The following is a 6,000-nucleotide window of genomic DNA, read 5'->3' as shown; positions in this document are numbered from 1 at the left end:
GCCAAAGTATGGAAAGAGCCCAAATGTCCATCAATGGATGAATGGATAAAGAAGATGTGGTATATATATACAATGGAGTATCACTCCGCAATCAAAAAGAATGAAATCTTGCCATTTGCAACTACATGGATGGAACTGGAGGGTATTATGCTAAGTGAAATTAGTCAGAGAAAGACAAAATTCACATGACTTCACTCATTTGAGGACTTTAAGAGACAAAACAGATGAACATAAGGGAAGGGAAACAAAAATAATATAAAAACAGGGAGGGGGACAAAACAGAAGAGACTCAAATATGGAGAAAAAACTGAAGGTTACTGGAGGGGTTGTGGGAGGGGGGATGGGCTAAATGGGTAAGGGGCATTAAGGAATCTACTCCTGAAATCATTGTTGCACTATATGCTAACTAATTTGGATATAAATTTAAAAAAATAAAATTAAGTATTATGTTGGGAAAAAATTGTGATGAAAAGAGTGGAAGGAAATGTGTATCTTAGTAGCATAAACCATTATACTTAACTGGAATAAATATAATTAAATGTATATTTTTTAATGTAAAAAAACTGAAAATAGAACTACAATATGATCCAGAAATCCTACTTTTGGGTATAAATCCAAAAGAAATCAGGGTCTCAAAAAGATATCTTTATTCCCATGTTCATTGTAGCATTATTCACAATAGCCAAAATATGGAAACAACCCTAGTGTGTCCATCAACAGACGAATAAAGACAATGTCGTGTACACACACATATACACACACTGAAATATTATTCTGCCTTTAAAAAGAAGGAAAATCCAGCCACTTGGGGCAACATGGATGAACCTGAAGGACAATGTGCTAAGTGAAATAGTCATGGAAGGACAAATACTACATGATTCCTCTTATATTAAGCATCTAAAAGAGTCCAAGATATAGAAGTAAACAATAAAAATACTAGGCTGCCAGGGAATAGGGGGAGGGAGATATGGGGAGTTGTTGTTCAATGAGCATAAAGTTACAGTTACACAAGTTGAGTAAGTTCCAGAGAACATCATGCCTATAGTTAACAAGGCATTGTATACTTTAAAATTTGTTACAAGGGCCAATCTCACATTCAGTGCTCTTACCCAAAAAAAGAGGAGTAGGGGACACAATGAAACTTTTAGAGGTGATGAATATGTTTATTATGTAGATTGTGGTGATAGAAACACAGGTGTATATGTCCAAACTCACCAAACCGTATACATTAATTTTGTGCAGTTTTTTGTATACCAATTTTAACTCAATAAAGCTGGGGGCACCAGGGTGGGGGGCAACTATCTGAGGACTCTGAAAAGTAAAGCAAAAAGAATGTAAAAGAAAGTCAAGATCCAAAGAATGACCAAAACAGTGGTGGTGAATTTCCTTGGATTTTTTTTCTTCCTTTACCTCCTTGCTTTGACACAGGGCAAATCAAGTTGGAAAACCGCAAAGTGCTCACAGAGAGAAAAAAAACTCCATGAAAAAGAATCATCTTTCTGACCAAAGGATTAGGGAAAAGGGACTTCACAAGCTGAAGACTGTGGGAAGAATCCTTGTTATTGGTGGTTTCTTTTACTGTCTCCTGGCTCTGCTTACAGCATAGCCCTAGTTAGTAGCTGTACGCTGCCTCAGTAGCACCCTGAGAACTTAAAAACTTCAAGAGAAAACCTGTCCCTCTTAATAGATGAACAAAAGAAAGGAGCCTCTATTGTATACAGAGTGTATATGAAAGCCCTGTTATGTTTATCCCTCACTTTTCTCCTACCACTTTGCCCTGAGGTTGGACCCAGAAGCACAGAATTGCATGGCAATAATGATGGCTACAATTCCAAAAGAAATACCTGTATTTTTTGCAAGAGGACGGGCATAGGGGTTCCTGGGATCTGGAGAGTGTGGGGGAAATCTCACAGAAGAGAGAGCAGGAAAAGGAGATACCCTAATTCCATATAAATCAGTGCAGGTTCTTGGCTTACCCTTCAGCTATGCATGCACAACCAAAGAAGTATAACAAAAGCTTCAAGAGCTGAACTACAATACCAGTGACCACTCAAGTTCCAAACCACTCCTGCTTATGCATGCAGGGAACAGACCAAAACAACAGAGCAAAGACTTCAGAAACTTAACTGATATTAGACTCACCTCCCACAGAAAGTGAAATGGAATTTGTGTTCTGAACCTAAATAGGGTTAATTGTCAGCTAAAATAAAATTAACATTATCCAAAAGATTTTAACAAGACTCATAGTCTTACAACATAATATACAAAATGATTAGACTACAATCCAAATATACTCAACATATTAAGAACCAATAAAATCTGACCAATTTCCAAAGGAAAAGACAATCAACAGATCCAACCCTGAGATCACTCAAATGTTGAAATTATAAGACAAAGACTTTAAAGCAATTATTATAACCATACTCTATTAGGCAAAGAACAAACACCCTTGAAATGAATGGAAAGACAGAAATTCTCCATAGAAAATATTGGAAAAATAAGCCAAATGGAAAATTTAGAACTGAAAAATAAAATGTTTGTAATAAAAAAAATCACTGGGTGGCCTCAATAACAAAATTAAGATGTAGAGAAAATAGTCAGAAAATTTGAAGATTTATCAATAAAAATGATCCAATCTGAAGAACAAAAAGAAAAAAATTGAAAAAATTAACAAAGCCTCGGGACTTGTGGAACAATATCAAAAATTCTGGCATTCATGTCATTAGAGTCCCTGAGGGAAAAAAAAAAGAGATTGGTTCAGGAAAAATAATAATAATGGAGAAATAATGACTGAAATTTTCCCTAATTGGGGGAAGATATAAGTTTACAGGTTAAAGAACCTCAGAAATCTCCAAACAACAACTTATTGGAAAATAGGCAAAAGACATGAAGACGCATTTCACCAGGATATGCAAATTGCAAATAAGCACATGCAAAGATGTTCAACTTCATTAGTCATTAGAGAAATGCAATTTGAAACCACAGTGATCTATCACTGCACACCTACCGGAATGGCTAAAATTAAAAATGGCAAAAACACTGAATGATGGCAAGGATGCAGAGAAACTGAATCAAAATACATTGCTGGGGTGGGGGAGAGGGCACCTGGGTGGCTCAATCAGTCAGTTAAGTATCTGACTCTTGATTTCAGCTCAGGTCATGATCTCACAGTTGTGAGGTCATGGAGCCTGCTTAAGATTCTCTCTCCCTCTCCCTCTGCTCCTCCCCCTCTCACCCTCTCTCTCTCTTAAAAAAAAATTTTTTTCTAAAAAAAAATACGTTTCTGGTGGAAACTTAAATGGTACATGCATTGTAGAAAACAGTTTATTTCGTTTTTAAGAAAAGTACTAAAATTAGCATGCAACTACCATAGTACCCAGCAATTCACTCTTGGAAATTTATCCCAAAGAAATGGAAATTTATATTTACAGAAAAATCTGTACATAAATGCTCGTAGAAGCTTTATTTGTAAAAGCCAAAAAGTGGAGATAACCCAGATGTCTTTCAATGAGTGAATGCTTAAACAAACTATGGTATATCCATTCTACAGAATACTATTCAGCAAGAAAAAGGAACACATTATTGATAAACACAACAACTTGGATGAAGCTCAAAAGAATCATGATGCATGAAAAAAGCCAATCCCCAAAATTAAATACTGTATAGTTGCATTTATATAACATTCTTGAGATGACAAAATTACAAAAATAAAAGAACAGATTCATAATTGCCAAAGGATAGGGCCAAGAAAGGGAAGGAGGGGGGGTTATAAAAAGGCAACATAAGGGATCCTTGTGGTGATGAAACTGTTCTGTAGTTTAACTTGTGTCAAGGTCAATACCCTGACTTTGTGATATCATACTATAGTTTTGCAAGATATTACCATTGGGAGAATCTGGGTAAAGGGTCCATGGACTGTCTGTATTATTTCTTACAACTACATTGTGAACCTACAATTATATTTAAAGCTTACTTTTAAAATTTGTGGAATGCAGGTAAAACAGTGCTTAGTTGGAAATTCCTAGGTAAGTGCTTATATTAGAAAAGAAAAAAAGGTCTAAAATCAATAATCAACACCTCCCTCCTAAGAAATTAGAAAGAGAAGAGCAAATTATACACCAAAATAAGAAATAACATAATAAATATAGGAGAAAAAAGAAACTAAATATAGAAAAATAGAAAAAAAATCAATGAAAGCAAACCTGGATTTTTAAAAGATAAATAAAATTAAGCCTTTAGCCAAGTCAACCAAAAAAAGAAGAAAAGACACAAATTGCCAATACTGGAAATAAAAGAGAGGATATCACTAAAGATATTAGTGGTGTAATTAATGGTGTAAGACATTTAAGGTGTAATAAGAGACAACTATTAATTATACACACACAAATTTAACAACTGTGACAAAACAGAACATTTCCTTGAAAGAGAAAAACTACCAAAACTAAAATAAGAAAGAGATAACCCAGGGGCGCCTGGGTGGCTCAGTTGGTTAAGCATCCAACTTTCGGCTCATGTCATGATCTCACAGCTTATGAGGTCATGATCTTCCAGTTCATGAGTTCAAGCCCCACATCAGATTCTGTGCTGACATCTCAGAACTTGGAGCCTGCTTCCGATTCTGTGTCTCCCTCTCTCTCTGCCCCTCCCCCGTTCATGCTCTGTCTCTCTCTGTCTCAAAAATAAATAAACGTTAAAAAAAAATTTTTTTAATAAATAAGCATTAAAAAAGAGAAGAAAGAGATAACCTGAATAGTCATTTATCTGTTGAAAACAATTAAATTTGTAGTTTTAAAACCTTCCAACAAAGAAAACTCCAGGCCCATATGGTTTCATATGGTTTCATAATTCTACCAAACTAATTCAAGGGAGAAATAATATCAATTCTACAAAACTGTTCCAGAAAACTGAAGAGACAGGAACACTTCCCAATTCATTTTATGAAGCCAACAGTATTTTAACACCAAAACCAGACAAAGACATTACAACAAAAGAAAACTCCAGACCAATATCCCTCATGAACATAAATATAAAAATCCTCCATAAAATACTAGCAGATCAAATCCAACAACATATAAAAAAAGGGGTTATTACATCACACAGAGTAGGATTTATACTGGGAAGACTGATTTCACATTTGAAAAAATCAATCAGTGTAATTCTCCATATTAGTAGACTAAAGAAGAAAAACCATATGATGACCTCAGCAGGTGGAGGAAAAGAATTAGACAAAACTCAACTTTCATTAATAATTTTTTTAAAAGTCTAAGCAAACTAAGATAGAAGGGAATTTCCTTAACCTGATAAAAGGCATCTACCAAAATCCTACAGCTAACAATTACTTAATGGTAAAAGGCCAAACGCTTTCCCCCTAAGATCAGAAAAAAGGCAAGGATGTCCATTTTCACTAATCCTATTCACCACTGTCCTGGCAAGCACAATGAGGGGTAGGATGGAGGGAGGGGTAGAAGAGAAGAAAAGGAAGGAATAGAAGGAGGGAGAAAAGTTATAAAGATTAATTGGAAAAGAAATAAAACTCTATTCTTAATTGAAAAAGTTGAAATATTATTTTTAACATATAAAATCTCATGAAGTCGGGAAGCCTGGGTGGCTCAGTCAGTTAAGCATCTGACTTCAGCTCAGGTCATGATCTCACAGTTCGTGGGTTCGAGCCCCACATTGGGCACTGTGCTGACAGCGAGCCTGGAGCCTGCTTCGGATTCTGTGTCTCCCTCCCTCTCTGCCCCTCCCCCACTCGTGCTCTGTCTCTGGCTCTCTCTCTCTCTTTCTCAAAAATAAATAAACATCAAAAAAACTTTTTTAATGAAATGCTAAGGTATGAATCTGACAAAATATGTGCAGGATCTGTATGCTGAAAACTACTAAACACTGATGAAATAAATGATAAATGGAGAAATAGATCAGGTTTGCTAAAAACACTAAATTTAACTGAGTGAATTTAAGGATCTAACTGGCTTTATTCCACAATTCATGAAGCTCTCA

Source organism: Lynx canadensis, chromosome D3 (genome assembly GCF_007474595.2).
Source record: "Lynx canadensis isolate LIC74 chromosome D3, mLynCan4.pri.v2, whole genome shotgun sequence".
In the NCBI taxonomy this organism is placed as follows: domain Eukaryota; kingdom Metazoa; phylum Chordata; class Mammalia; order Carnivora; family Felidae; genus Lynx; species Lynx canadensis.
The sequence above is the reverse complement of the archived record's forward strand: the minus strand, read 5'-3'. Positions refer to the sequence as shown.